General features: G+C 51.0%; 1 long non-coding RNA gene across 2 annotated transcripts in view; it reads left to right on the plus strand.

Moving 5' to 3' along the window:
* The first annotated feature begins 402 nt into the window (after positions 1 to 402).
* Positions 403 to 16087, plus strand: part of LOC144806565 (uncharacterized) — a 337938-nt gene continuing 322253 nt past the window's right edge. For both annotated transcript variants that reach the window (XR_013605835.1, XR_013605836.1), the window contains exon 1: positions 403 to 531. This is a non-coding gene — a long non-coding RNA (uncharacterized LOC144806565). The remainder of the gene's footprint in view (positions 532 to 16087) is intronic.

The following is a 16087-nucleotide window of genomic DNA, read 5'->3' on the forward strand; positions in this document are numbered from 1 at the left end:
ACTGAGGGGGGAGCAGACCTGGCATGAGGGGCTGAATATGATGCTCCTCAAGAGCACACCATGCAGGGGTGAGGCCTGTCATGGACTGTGAGTGTCTTAAAACATCCACATCTGTGTCTTTGCAGGCGCCAGTGCTTGTTTCCCTGTTGGAGGCAGCGGTTCCGTCAGCGGCCACCAGAGGGCGCTCCTCACCTGCTGATGAAACCACTGAGCTGCATATAGGATGAAACAAGGGTTTCCTCTTCCGGGTCAGTGGCGGCAGAGACAGCACCAGCAACGGTGCTGACATCACTTCCTGCCTCTGCAGAGGAGGGAGGACCCTGTGTGTCTGTGCAGTTATCTTCATCTTCAGACCCTCACAGACCCCCCCCCCCTCAGACCCCAGATCTGCCCCCCTCAGACCCCAGATCTGCCCCTGCCCTTCCTCAGACCCCAGCTCTGCCCCTGCCCCCTTCAGACCCCAGATCTGCCCCGGCCCCCCCAGCCCCAGGAGGAGAGAGCCTGGACATGTCTGCACAGGTCTTTGCTCAGGTAGGAGATTGTCCGCACCTTCTGCTGTGTTTGCGGAAATAGACTGAATAATCTTGGAGGGAATCTCTGCAGGAGCTGGGCTGAGCTGGGCTCTTCGATCTGGGGCCTCTGGGGCTTAGCTGGGCTCTTCTATCTGGGGGCCCTGGGGCTGAGCTGGGCTCTTCTATCCGGGGGCCCCTGGGGTGCTGAGCTGGGCTCTTCTATCAGGGGCCCCTGGGGCTGAGCTGGGCTCTTCTATCCGGGGGCCCTGGGGGGCTGAATTAGGCTCTTCTATCTGGGGGCCTCTGGGGCTTAGCTGGGCTCTTCTATCTGGGGGCCCTGGGGCTGAGCTGGGCTCTTCTATCCGGGGGCTCTGGGGGCTGAATTAGGCTCTTCTATCTGGGGGCCTCTGGGGCTTAGCTGGGCTCTTCTTTCTGGGGGCCCTGGAGCTGAGCTGGGCTCTTCTATCCGGGGGCCACTGGGGCTGAGCTGGGCTCTTCTATCCGGGGGTCCTGGAGCTGAGCTGGGCTCTTCTATCTGGGGGCCCTGGGGCTGAGCAGGGCTCTTCTATCCGGGGGTCCTGGAGCTGAGCTGGGCTCTTCTATCTGGGGGCCCTGAGGCTGAGCTGTGCTCTTCTATCCGGGGGCCCCTGGGGCTGAGCTGGGCTCTTCTATCCAGGGGCCCTGGGGCTGATCTGGGCTCTTCTTTCCGGGGGCCCCTGGGGCGGAGCTGGATTCTTCTATCCGGGGGCCACTGGGGCTGAGCTGGGCTCTTCTATCCGGGGGTCCTGGAGCTGAGCTGGGCTCTTCTATCTGGGGGCCCTGGGGCTGAGCAGGGCTCTTCTATCCGGGGGTCCTGGAGCTGAGCTGGGCTCTTCTATCTGGGGGCCCTGGGGCTGAGCTGTGCTCTTCTATCCGGGGGCCCCTGGGGCTGAGCTGGGCTCTTCTATCCAGGGGCCCTGGGGCTGATCTGGGCTCTTCTTTCCGGGGGCCCCTGGGGCGGAGCTGGATTCTTCTATCCGGGGTCCCCTGGGGCTGAGCTGGGCTCTTCTATCCGGGGGCCCTTGGGTTGAGCTGGGCTCTTCTATCCGGGGGCCTCTGGGGCTGAGCTGGGCTCTTCTATCCGGGGGCCACTGGGGTTGAGCAGGGCTCTTCTATCCGGGGCCCCTGGAGCTCAGCTGGGCTCTTCTATTCGGGGCCCCTGGGGCTGAGCTGACTCTTCTATCCGGAGGCCCTGGGACGGAGCTGGGCTCTTCTATCCGGGGCCCCTGGGGCTGAGCTGGGCTCTTCTATCCGGGGGCCCCTGGGGCTGAGCTGGGCTCTTCTATCCGGGCGGCCCCTGGGGCTGAGCTGGGCTCTTCTATCAGGGGTCCCTGGGGCTGAGCTGGGCTCTTCTATCCTGGGGCCCTTGGGGGCTGAGCTGGGCTCTTCTATCCAGGGGCCTCTGGGGCTGAGCTGGGCTCTTATATCCAGGGGGCCCTGGGGCTGCGCTGTGCTGTTCTATCTGGGGGCCCCTGGGGCTGAGCTGGGCTCTTCTATCTGGGGGCCCCTGGGGCTGAGCAGGGCTCTTCTATCTGGGGGCCCTAGGGCTGAGCTGGGCTATTTTATCCCGGGGCCCCTGAGGCTAAGCTTGGTTCTTCTATCTGGGGGCCACTGGGGCTGAGCTGGGCTCTTCTATCCGGGGGCCCCTGGGGCTGAGCTGGGCTCTTATATCCGGGGGCCCTGGGGGCTGAGCTGGGCTCTTCTATCCGGGGCCCCTGGACCTGAGCTGGACTCTTCTCTCCGTGGGCCCTGGGGGGCTGAGCTGGGCTCTTCTATCCGGGGACCTATCCGGGATCTGTGCGCTGCATTGCATCTTACTGGACTGTGAGGAATGTGTGCACTGCATTGCATCTGACTGTATTATGAGGGTTCTGTGCACTGAATCTTACTGCACTGTGAGAGATCTGTGCACTGCATCCTACTGCACTGTGAGGGATCTGTGCACTGCACTGCTTCTTAGGACACTATGAGTCTGTGCGCTGCAACTCATCTTACTTCCCTATGAGGAATCTATGCACTGGAGCTGCCCGTGAAGTAAAGGTGGCGTTAGTCAACAGCCGACGACGAGGGAAAATTAAAATTAAAAAAAAGAAAACTGCTTACCTTGCGCTTGCTTATTTTAAATGGGTTTTCTTTTTGAATGTCTTGTACCTTTTGAAATGCCATTGTGCTAAATCAATATTGTACCATTGCACGGAAGGATGAATCTGACACTATCAGTGTGGTAATGGATGGATCAGCCTTCTGTCATGTGAGCATTTAGGCGTGAATATCTGCGAGCTGTGCAGTGCGGTCACCAAAGGTTTTAATTTAAGTCTACAGTGGTTTGAATTTGACATTTTCACAATTTCCCTGCATGCAGCACATGTCACGGAGTATCTCTGTGTCATAACAACCACAGGACGTGCAGAGCCATCTGTATAGAAGACTCTCTTATAGTCCTCAGTGGGTAGGATATTAGGAGTTTGTGGTATATTTTGTGTATAGTGCAGAAATTCTTGAATGCCGAAAGTCAGATCATAATGAAATGTTACATCAACTCCACTTAAAGATGCAGGCCATTGCGTCATCACCTGTTGTGACTAGTATTACTACTATACTCCCCGCCCTGGTCATATGTCGTTCCGCGTCATCATCTGTTGTGTGCCAGTATTGTCACTATACACTCCTCCCTGGCCGGGTGTCATTTTGTGTCATCATCTGTTGTGGCCAGTATTGTCCCTATCCGCTCCTCCCTGGTCGGGTGCTATTCTGCGTCATAATCTGTTGTTGCCAGTATTATTTTTTTTTTTTTTAATAAATCTGTTTATTGTTTAAAGCAAAAAATAAACAGTCGTATCTGGTGCCATACATACATCCAATAATGACAGGGTGAATTGGTACAAAAAAACAGGATAGTCTTGAAACAGCAAAGATATTCGAGAGGCTCGCACTATTAAGCACAAAATAAATTTGCTTCAGTATAACCGGTTAACAGTTTAGTTGGGAATCCTCAAGACCTTCCCACCCATAAAATCAGAACAACATCAGAATCATGGCAACCAGGTACTAGAAATATGGATCAACGTCAGGATATTTCGCCAGTATTACGAGTAAAGGAAAGGCTGAGGAAAAAAATGAAAAAGAGAGAAAACCATATGGGCGATAATAATAAGAAAACAATAAACCCATCCCCCCACCCTGCACCCCTGCAAACGGCTATCGCCTAACCCCCAATAGCAGCGTGCCTGTCGCCCCAACTAACTAGGTTCTAAAAGAAAAAGTCTACCGAAGTAGAGAAGAGAAGTGGAGGAGGGCATGTTCGTACAGGCTCCCGGTGGGCCCCCCCCCTTCCCCCCCCCCCTTTCCCCCCCCCCTTTCCCCCCCCCCCCCCCCTCACCCCCCTGCCGGAACCAAGTACCCCCAAGTTGAAGTCTAGAAATCAATCGGACAACAATTATGTGTCTTAATGAGGGAATCTTCAAACACCGCCCAGCCTACTATAGCATAAGTTCAGCAAATCCAGTGCCCATCGATGCTTGAGTCAAACCCAGTCTTTCGATCTCATCCTTGCCCCTTCCGATCAGACACACGAGTCCCCTCCTGATAAACCACCTCTTCCACAAGACAGTCCGAGTGCAAAGAAACTATAATAGAACTCAATGCAAGACAAAGTAGTAGAACGAAAGTGCACACAATGGGGGGTCTTCTTCCTTCATCAGAGTGGCCATATTGGGTGTCTCGGTTGTCGCTGTTTCTTGTAGTGGAGTAGGGTCCGGTCCAATTCGTAGCATCTCAACCAAGCGCTCCATCGTCGTCTGAATGCGGTCTTCGACGTACACCTGAAGTGACTCAATGGCCGCCAACACCGTTCGCAGCGACGGGTCACTCGCAGTCTGTTCAGTCACTCTTCGATCGGTGTCGATCATGATCGCTTCCCCCAGTGGCTCAATCTCTCAAAGGGGAACGGGCAAATAGGAGACGGTCGACTACTATAGCATAAGTTCAGCAAATCCCGTGCCCATCGATGCTTGAGTCAAACCCAGTCTTTCGATCTCATCCTTGCCCCTTCCGATCAGACACATGAGTCCCCTCCTGATAAACCACCTCTTCCACAAGACAGTCCGAGTGCAAAGAAACTATAATAGAACTCAATGCAAGACAAAGTAGTAGAACGAAAGTGCACACAATGGGGGGTCTTCTTCCTTCATCAGAGTGGCCATATTGGGTGTCTCGGTTGTCGCTGTTTCTTGTAGTGGAGTAGGGTCCGGTCCAATTCGTAGCATCTCAACCAAGCGCTCCATCGTCGTCTGAATGCGGTCTTCGACGTACACCTGAAGTGACTCAATGGCCGCCAACACCGTTCGCAGCGATGGGTCACTCGCAGTCTGTTCAGTCACTCTTCGATCGGTGTCGATCATGATCGCTTCCCCCAGTGGCTCAATCTCTCAAAGGGGAACGGGCAAATAGGAGACGGTCGACTACAGAGGGAGACTTATGTATTGTTTCGATGGTATCCTGGGGCTGCCACCGCAGGCGGAGAACCAAACCCAGCGAACACCAGCGGGCCGGTTACCGGGTCACCGGGCAGGGCCCCCGTCCACAACTGCTAGCGTTAGGTTGTCACCCCTCCAACAACCTTCACCAAGGCAGCCAACCGTCGTCCACATCAATCCGAAAAAGCGAAAGAAAATGTTTTCTCTTTCCACACCGGTAGACCGGACCCAATTACACCACCAAAGCCGATGTTGTTCAACTGAAACCCGGATGGGCCAGCACTCGAGACCCTGGCTTCCGGGCAGATCTAGGCCGCAAACTTCCACTCGACATATCTTCGTCAGCCGAGCAAGTAGAGATCTCGGGATAGCACCATTAATCTCACGACAGGTTCATACACATTGTGGCTGGGCTCAAAGACAGGATAATTGACAGATATTCCGGTGGGAGGCCGAGGTCGGCGGAGCCGGGAGCCTACGCGGCCTTCTTGGTTGCTAGCGTGGCTCCTCCCCCATGGCCAGTATTATTACTATGCACTCCGCCCTGGTCAGGTGTCATTCTGCGTCATCATCTGTTGTGGCCAGTATTATCACTGTACACTCTGCCCTGGTCAGGTGTGCCCTAGTCAGGTGTCGTTCCGCATCATCATCTGTGTAGGCCATTATTGTCACGGTCCGCTCCGCCCTGGTCAGGTGTCGTTCCACTATATGGAAAATACCAACCTAGGCAATTTATAAAGGCTTGTCTGTACAATGACAAGAGAGAGAGGTAACACATAAACAAATCAGGTTCTGCTTTTTATTGACATAATTGCATGAAAAGTGCATATTGCATTAAAAGATTTGTATCCAAAATCTATTCAGACCAAATCACATCAATATATATAAAAAGCAATATCACAAATTTATAAATGAAGCATAAAAAGTGGCCCAAAAATACTATTGACGCGCGTTTCGGCGACCAGCGCCTTCTTCAGGAGTAGCCACGTATTGCCTAAAGAAAATATACAATAGATATTTTTTAATAAAAACTTGTAAAGAACTTATTTAATATCTCACATAGCAGGTCAAATTACAGTCAATATACTTTTTAACTAAACAGTTGGCAAAACCTGTAGTTCATTAACATGTAATATGGTCAAAACCTCTCAATTGATAGCCAACAAGGCAAGACATGTAATCAATACAGTCTATTTTTCATGTTTATTTCACTTTTCATTTTGATCAAAAAGAGGAGAAAAGTAGTTAGAATGATAGAAACACAAAGGTCTGTAGAAACAAGGCTTGTTCTTTTTGACAACGACCTGATCTGTTTTCTTTATAATTTCTTGATATTTAGTTGAATACTTACTAAACAGGTGGGTTCTAACAGGTCAGGTGACGAAGACACAGCATATGTTGTTGATAGAGTATTATAAAGTGTCTGTGAAAAGTCCAAAATATAAATTTTAAGTGATACACATATAGGATATTATGGAAGGCCCTATTTGTTCCTTAGTGCTAGATTTAAATTTAAACTACAATGCAATGGTTGTGTATTAAAGTTGATACTCACATTTGTACGATAGATAATCTTTTATAACCGTCACGCCTTCCATCGAGTCAGAAGAAATTACCTTCGGATCCGAAATCATTAGGCTCCAGGACAAATCTGGTTTGGAGCCAAAACCCTCCGCTTCGAAACACCAACTCGCTTCTGAGCCGAAACATTCTAAAGACTAGCCGAAATCCGAGGACAATGTTCTCGAGCCTCCAGAACCAGTTTTAGATGTTCTTAAGGCCAATTTGGATCCCAAACAAAAGAACATTTTAATTAATCCTGATACTGGACATAATCCAGCCAAACACAAGCATCCTGGAGAGGACACCGCTGATAAGATTCCCTTAAAGAAGAAGGACATGGCTACTATCCGTGTTTATCCTGCCCCACAACCCTCCTCTCCTCCACCTTCTTCTCCACAGTTAATAATTGAAGAGCCCTTACACATAACGCCTCAGGGATCTCCACATCCAGATCCAGATGTGGATAAGGTGGTGATGATACTCATTTGCCTGCAGACCCATGGAATGATTACACCAGTGACCTCCAGTAGACAATGAGCCAGACCTTCACCCAGCAAAGCCATCACCACCAGATGATAATATGGCTTATGAACAGCTCATTGCCAGAGCAGCAGAGTATCATTGGGGTACCATTACATAAAGAGACATTAGAGGAGGGCTTTCTATTTGAAACACTACGCACAGGTCAAGCCAAACACTCCCTATGCTTGAAGGCATGATGAGGCATGCAGATGATATCTTTAAAGACCCTGTCAGAGCATGTATTTAAACTCCAAGGGTAGATAAAAAATAAAACCCTCACCATCAGATCCTGCGTTTATTAAGGGACAATTACCCCTTGACTCTACAACGCTCGCAAAAGAGCTAACTCACAAACTTGTGGGGATGCACCTCCTCCAGATAAAGAATCCAAACTTACAGATGCCTCAGGGAAATGAGTAGCTGTTCAATCCACTACCCATTTACGCATCGGAAACACACAGGGCCTACTAGCTAGGTACGACGGGGCACACTGGGATGAGATGGAGCAACTGCTCCAATATCTCCCAGACGAACACAAAACTAAGGCAGAGCAGTTAGTTGAAGAGGGGAAACTCATTTCTAACTCCTCAAGGAGATGTGCTTTAGACGCAGCAGACACCGCAGCTAGGGAGATCAATACCAGCATTCTCCTCCGAAGGCGTGCATGGCTTAGGATCTCTGCTAGGGAGATCAATACCAGCATTCTCCTTAGAAGGCGTGCATGGCTTAGGGTCTCAGCTCGGGAGATCAATACCAGCATTCTCCTCAGAAGGCGTGCATGGCTTGGGGTCTCAGCTCAGGAGATCAATTCCAGCATTCTCATCAGAAGGCGTGCATGGCTTAGGCTCTCAGCTCGGGAGATCAATTCCAGCATTCTCCTCAGAAGGCGTGCATGCCTTAGGGTCTCAGCTCGGGAGATCAATACCAGAATTCTCCTTAGAAGGCGTGCATGGCTTAGGATCTCAGCTAGAGAAATCAATACCAGCATTCTCCTCAGAAGGCGTGCATGGCTTATGATCTCAGCTCGGGAGATCAAAACCAGCATTCTCCTTGGAAGGCGTGCATGGCTTAGGGTCTCAGCTCGGGAGATCAATAATAGCATTCTCCTCAGAAGGCGTGCATGGCTTAGGGTCTCAGCTCGGGAGATCAATACCAGAATTCTCCTTAGAAGGCATGCATGGCTTAGGGTCTCAGCTCTGGAGATCACTAATAGCATTCTCCTCAGGAGCGTGCATGGCTTAGGGTCGCTCGGGAGATCAATACCAGCATTCTCCTTAGTAGGTGTGCATGGCTTAGGATCTCAGCTCGGGAGATCAATACCAGCATTCTCCTCAGAAGGCGTGCATGGCTTAGGGTCTCAGCTCGGGAGATCAATACCAGCATTCTCCTCAGAAGGCGTGCATGGCTTAGGATCTCAGCTCGGGAGATCAATTCCAGCATTCTCCTTAGAAGGCGTGCATGGCTTAGGGTCTCAGCTAGGGAGATCAATTCCAGCATTCTCCTCAGAAGGCGTGCATGGCTTAGGGTCTCAGCTAGGGAGATCAATACCAGAATTCTCCATAGAAGGCGTGCATGGCTTAGGATCTCAGCTCGAGAAATCAATTCCAGCATTCTCCTCAGAAGGCGTGGATGGCTTAGGGTCTCAGCTCGGGAGATCAATACCAGAATTCTCCATAGAAGGCCTGCATGGTTTAGGATCTCAGCTCAAGAAATCAATTCCAGCATTCTCCTTAGAAGGCGTGCATAGCTTAGGGTCTCAGCTCAGGAGATCAATACCAGCATTCTCCTTAGAAGGCATCCATGGCTTAGGGTCTCAGCTCGGGAGATCAATACCAGAATTCTCCATAGAAGGCATGCACGGCTTAGGATCTCAGCTCGGGAGATCCATACCAGCATTCTCCTCAGAAGGCGTGCATGGCTTAGGGTCTCAGCTCGGGAGATCAATACCAGAATTCTCCATAGAAGGCATGCACGGCTTAGGATCTCAGCTCGGGAGATCCATACCAGCATTCTCCTCAGAAGGCGTGCATGGCTTAGGGTCTCAGCTCGGGAGATCAATACCAGCATTCTCCTTAGAAGGCATGCATGGCTTAGGATCTCAGCTCGGGAGATCAATACCAGAATTCTCCTTAGAAGGCATGCATGACTTAGGATCTCAGCTCCGGAGATCAGTACCAGCATTCCCCTCAGAAGGCGTGTATGGCTTAGGGTCTCAGCTCGGGAGATCAATTCCAACATTCCCCTCAGAAGGCGTGTATGGCTTAGGGTCTCAGCTCGGGAGATCAATAACAGCATTCTCCTCAGAAGGCCTGCATGGCTTAGGGTCTCAGCTCGGGAGATCAATACCAGCATGTGAGAAGTTGGCCTGGTAGGGGATGTTTCCAATTCTGGAACCACCTACTACCTGACCAAACAATCCCCTTATGGTGTCTGGTTGTAAGTCAACCTTATTAGACAAGCTATCCTAGTGGTAGCATGGACTAAGCAGCCTAAAGGCTTAACTTAAGAGGTCGTGTTAAGCGAGCTGTTTTACCACATACAATCCTGTAATACCAAATGAAAGGACACCACACAAGTATATATTATAAAAATATATGTGTTTATTACTAAAAACAATCCCCAGTATTCTTTATGAATAAAGGGGCACAAGCGTTAAATCAAAAGCACTGTTTAAACATACAAGTTGCACAATTATGGATGAGGGCAGGGGGCCACTCAAACCATATACTAAACAAGTGGTATAAGAGAGGCCACTCAAACAGTGGTTAGGCCTAGGGCCTAGGGAATCGCTGGGCGCAGTCAGGACAAGCAATGCTGAAGTCGGGAATGGCCCTCGGGATTCGGGAGATGTGCGGAAAGCGCACGCATGCACCAATGTTAACCAATGGTGCGTAAAAGTCAAATAGTTAAAGTTTAAGGACACTTCCGCTGAACCTAGAGGAACAAAACTTAACACACAGACCCTAGAGGTGTGCACCAGTGTGGGAACACCGGCGGAGCAAAGTTACCTCACCCACAGGAAGTGGGTGCACAGGGTCGAAGTGGCGTCGGGTTTTGACACGCAGGCTCTTGGTGCTTGAAGCTGAAAGGGCTGCAGGCAGGGTGAAGACAAAGTGTCCGGTGGAGTCCAAGGGTGGACTCAAGTTGTAGAGTACCTGAAAGCAGAGGGGACAGAGTCTGGGTCACTCAGCAGTGACCAGGGTGGAACCAGGACGGAACCAGGCAATGTCGGGCGCAATCAGGTGGTCGTCGAGGCGCTTCTCTTCGCTGTCACGTGGGCTCTGGGGCATCTGCGACGTCCAGGAGCAGGTCACGATCTGTCCCACGCAGGCTCTCACCGTCGGTGCAGTCGGCTTCCGGTTTGGAGCAAACAAGCCTTGGTAAGAGCAATCCACGCGGGATTGGAAGATGGCGTCTCACTCGGACCAGGAAGGTCAGAGTCGGGGCTCCCTTTCAGGGGAGCTGGTGTGGATCTGGAGCAACCAGAATCACGAGTCTTCTTTTGTAGTTCGTCGGCACAGGGACCACAAGCCAGCTGGCAAGTGACCGGGCCAACGCGTTGAGCCAAATCGTGCCAAAGGGCCCCACGCAGCACTCGTCGAGTGTGGAGGGCTGAACTTCGGCTCAGGAGTAGCTCAGGGTGGGGGCTTCTCAAACCCCGGTGTACAGCTTCGAGGGTCACTCGTGGGCTGCACGGTCAGCGTCTCGTGGTCACTTCAAGATGGCGTGCTCCACGCTTCCGGTCGCCTCCACGGGTCTCAGCTTTGCAGGGACTGTGGATCGGGCTGTTAGAAGCTGGGCAGGCTTGATCTCGTCGATCTCAGTCGCTCGAGTTCCGGCGGGAACTGCAACTAAGTAGACGTCGAGGGCTGGATGGTGCCTGCTGCTGCAGGGTGGTCACTCCTTGACCACAAGGGAGATTCTTCGGGCTTCCACGTTGAGATGGAGGGCGAAGGGTCCAGAATATCGTTTCAAATGTTTCTTCCAGGAAATCTGATGTGCATTGGCACTGCTCCCACTCTTATTCGAATCTGGTGGGCGTGATTACCTGCTAGGTCCCCTCCTATGGGTGGGACCCAGGAAGTGGGTGGATACACCCCCTTCCTTTGATCCAGGCCGCCCTGGCACGAGGGCTGGAGTGCCCCAGAACCGGTTTGGCCGGATTATGCAAGGGGCAGCCTTGTGCGCCCCAGGCAGTGTCTGGTTTCTTTCAAACCTCCCTGCTACAATACACTATCTCCTGTCTGGAGGGCGGTGACACCCTCCTGTGACAGGAAACCCTTTGTCCAGGACCCCCTTGACTGGGTTTCGGTCAGCTCCAGGGGTCCAGACATTTGTCTGTGGCAGAGGCATCCATTTTGTGGATCTTAAGGCCTTTGGAGAAATCAACCGCATTAAAGTGAAGTAACATGTCTTACCCCTCTAGAGGGGTGGAATGCCATCCCCGTCGCCAGAACTGGCGAGGGGATGGTATTCCAAAGTGTATGACACCTTACACGACATGTTTTGATAAAGCCAAACCAGAGTTGCTAAATAACCGCGAGGATTATAAGGCACTTAATAGTATATGGTATGGCATTATCCTGAAACAGCTTAGGGATTTGTTCCCGACGGCTGCAGACAGGCTCAGCTCATGCTAGAGCTCCATCTCACATAAAAACCATGCACCCAGCCTCCAGGATTGGTGAGGCCTGTCTATAGGAGTGGCTCACAGGTTTACATGTGTCCAGATATAGGTTTAGACATAGGTATACTATATCTAAGCAAGGGGTGTGTACACCACCTTACCCCAGCTGAGTGATCAGCCAGTTGTGTCAATTTAAGAACCAGCCAGGGGTGGCAAAAGATATGCTGCAGCCCCTGGTAGGCCTTAGTGGCTCCTGTGCCCTGTGCACCTATAGTGCATTCTACAGGGGCTGACAAGGAGTCCATTTCCAATTGGTATGTGCCTATAGCACATGTGTCATTAATTTAGTGAGAGAACAGCAGGCTGGGGGTCTGATCAGCAGGCCCACAGCCTCAGTAGTCGAAAACCAGTGAAGCAAAAAGCAAAAATTTGGGGTGACCATAGGATAGCAGACCCTACTCTCCTACACAACCCCCCCCCAAACGCAGGGACATTAAACTAACCTTGACCAGATAAGTCTTCATGTTCTAAGTGGAAGTACCTGGAGAGACCATCTGCATTACCATGGTCAGTCCCTGGGCGGTGCTCCACTGTAAAGTCCATCCCCTGTAGGGAAATGGACCACCTGAGCAGTTTGGGATTTTCACCCTTCATCTGATTAAGCCATAAGAGGGGCTTATGGTCTGTTTGCACCAGGAAGTGAGTTCCAAACAAGTAGGACCTCAACTTCTTTAATGCCCAAACCACAGCAAAGGCCTCCCTCTCAATGGCTGACCAACGTTTTTCTCTTGGGGTTAGCCTCCTGCTAATGAAAGCAATTGGCTGGTCTTGACCATCTTGATTAAGTTGTGAGAGTACAGCTCCCACCCCCAACTCAGAAGCATCTGTCTGAACAATGAACTGTTTGGAGTAGTCAGGACTCTTTAGGATAGGTGCAGAGCACATGGCCTTCTTCAGGTCTTCAAATGCCTTCTGACAGCTAACTGTCCACTGAACCTTTTTTGGCATCTTCTTGGATGTCAAGTCATTTAATGGTGTCACTATAGACCCATAGTTTTTCACAAACTTTCTGTAATACCCAGTCAGGCCCAAGAAGGCTCTGACTTGTGTCTGGGTAACTGGAGGAGCCCAGTCCTGTATGGCCTGGATTTTGCTTTCCAGTGGCTGAACCTGGCCTCCACCTACTAGGTGGCCCAGGTATACAACCTTACTCTGCCCTATCTGGCACTTTGTGGCCTTGATAGTTAGGCCTGCCTTTTGCAGGGCCTCCAAAACTTTCTTCAGGTGGATCAGGTGATCCTCCCAGGTGGAGCTAAAGACAGCAATATCATCCAGATAAGCTGCACAAAAGTCATCCAACCCAGTAAGGACTTGGTTCACCAACCTTTGAAAAGTGGCAGGTGCATTCTTCAAACCAAAGGGCATTACCACAAACTGATAATGCCCACTAGGGGTAGAGAATGCTGTCTTGGCCTTTGACTCCTCAGCTAGTCTGATTTGCCAGTAGCCAGCTGTCAGATCAAATGTGCTCAGAAACTTGGCAGAAGCCAATCTGTCAATGAGCTCATCTGCTCTTGGAATGGGGTGAGCATCTGTCCTAGTGACAGCATTGAGACCCCTGTAATCCACGCAAAACCTCATTTCTCTCTTACCATCTTGGGTATGAGGTTTTGGCACCAGGACTACTGGGCTGGCCCATGGGCTCTCTGATGGCTCAATCACTCCAAGCTCCAACATCTTTTGCACCTCAGCCTTGATGCAATCCCTGACATGATCAGGTTGCCTGTAGATCTTATTCTTGACAGGCAGACTGTCACCAGTGTCCACAACATGGGTACACCAGTCAGTTTGGCTGGGTGTGAGTGAAAACATTTGCCTGTGAGCCTGCAAAACTTGTCTGCAGTCCCTCTGTTGCTGGTCAGTGAGGCTGCCTGCCAAGGCTACTCCATCAACTGAACCATCATCAGGGTTCTGGGAAAGCAGGTCTGGGAGAGGGTCACTCTCTTCCTCCTGTTCCCCATCTGTGGCCATGAGCAAGCTCATGTCCTCCCTGTCTACAAATGCTTTCAAGCGATTCACATGGATTACCCTGTGAGGGCTCCTGGGTGTTCCAAAGTCTACCAAGTAGGTGACTTCCCCTTTCTTCTCAATAATAGGATAGGGTCCACTCCATTTGTCTTGGAGTGCTGCTGGAGCCACTGGCTCCAGTACCCATACCTTCTGTCCTGGTTGGAACTCTACCAGTACAGCCTTTTGGTCATGCCAAGCTTTCTGCAATTCTTGGCTGGCCTCCAGGTTTTTGGATGCTCTTTCCATGTACTCAGCCATCCTGGAGCGGAGACCAAGTACATAGTCCACTATGTCTAGTTTGGGCTTTTTGAGAGGTAACTCCCATCCTTCCTTCACCAAACACAATGGACCTCTCACAGGGTGGCCAAACAAAAGTTCAAAAGGGCTGTAGCCAACCCCCTTCTGTGGGACCTCTCTGTAAGCAAAGAGCAGGCAGGGTAAAAGAATGTCCCATTTCCGCCTGAGCTTCTCTGGTAATCCTTTTATCATGCCTTTAAGGGTCTTGTTAAATCTCTCCACAAGCCCATTGCATTGTGGATGATATGGGGTGGTAAACTTATAGTTTACTCCACATTCCTTCCACATTGCTTTTAGATAGCTGGACATAAAATTTGTCCCTCTATCTGATAGTACCTCCTTAGGAAAGCCCACTCTTGAGAAAACTGCAATGAGGGCTTTTGCCACCACAGGTGCTGTGGTGGTCCTTAGGGGAATAGCCTCTGGGTACCTGGTGGCATGATCCACTACCACCAGTATGAATCTGTTCCCAGATGCTGTTTGGGGGTCCATTGGACCCACAATATCAATTCCAACTCTCTCAAAGGGGACCCCCACCACAGGTAGTGGTATTAGGGGGGCCTTTGTTGTGCCACCTGACTTACCACTGGCTTGGCAAGTGACACAGGAGCGACAAAACTCCTTGACATCCTCTGACATGTGAGGCCAGTGAAAGTGTGGAACAAGCCTGTCCCACGTCTTGTTCTGGCCTAAGTGTCCTGCAAGGGGAATATCATGGGCCAAGGTAAGGAGGAATCCCCTAAACTGCAGAGGTATCACCAGCCTCCTGGTCATGCCAGGCTTGGGGGTTCTAGCCTCTGAGTAAAGGAGTCCCTCATCCCAATACACAGTATGGGTACCTTGGGCATCCCCAGCAGCCTCAGCAGCAGCCTGCTGTCTGAGGGGTTCAAGGGAAGGGCAATCTAATTGAGCCTGCCTCAGGTCTGCCCTTGAGGGTCCCCCTGTCCCCAGAAACTCAACCTGGTCAGGTTCAAGCTCCTCAGAGACAGTCTCCTCTTGGACTGCAGAATCAGTTTCCTCTGAAACCTGATCCTCAACCTGGGGCAAGGTGGAAGGCGAGGCCTTTCCTCTCTTGCTCCTTCTCTTGGGTTGTGGCTGGTCTATTGTCTCAAGATCCACCACTGGTTCAGGAAGGCACTTCTTAGCCTGAGCCCTTGTCATGGCAAGGACATGCTCTGAAATCCCTAGCATTTCTGCATGAGTCCTGTACTCCACTTCTGACCATGCTGAGCTTTCAAGGTCATTGCCTAACAGACAGTCTACTGGTAGGTCTGCACTCACCACAACTTTCTTTAGGCCATCAACCCCTCCCCAGGAGAAGTTCACAACTGCCACACTATGGGAGGTAGTGGAGTTGCTTGCATTGGTTACTAGGTAGCTCTCTCCTAGTACAATCTGTCCAGGGTCCACAAAGCCAGGGGTCACCATGGTGACACTAGCACATGTGTCCCTGTAAGCTTGAGCCAGTTTCTCATTTATTAAGGGAGTCTGCCTGTATTTGCCCAGGTTAGTGGGGCTTACTGCAGTGGGCAACTCAATGTCCACATCATACAGGAGAACTGCCTGTGTAGGGACTCTGACTAGGCCAGTTCCTACTTCAATACCCAGGGTCAACCCAGCTACACCCTTGGACTGTGTTCCACCACTGCTTACTGTACTTGGGGTTGCAGTTGCTTTAGGAGCTGTAGTGGTGGGAACTGGATTTGCCTTGGTGCACTCACTGCCCCAGTGTGAAACTGATTTGCAGGTATTACACCAAGGTGTCTTTGGACCTTTGTTCTTCTTCTTCTTGTTACCATTTTGGGAACCACCCTCCTTACTATTAGTTTGGGGGCCTGAAGACTTCTGGTCTTTTTCTTTATCTTTCTGATTCTGATTACCACCCTTCTGGTCTGTTTTCTTCTGGTCACCACCTTGGTTCTGGGGTTTCTGCTTAATCCTTGTTCTGACCCATTTGTCTGCCTTCTTTCCCAATTCTTGGG

Source organism: Lissotriton helveticus (genome assembly GCF_964261635.1).
Source record: "Lissotriton helveticus chromosome 1_1 unlocalized genomic scaffold, aLisHel1.1 SUPER_1_unloc_87, whole genome shotgun sequence".
Lineage (NCBI taxonomy): Eukaryota > Metazoa > Chordata > Amphibia > Caudata > Salamandridae > Lissotriton > Lissotriton helveticus.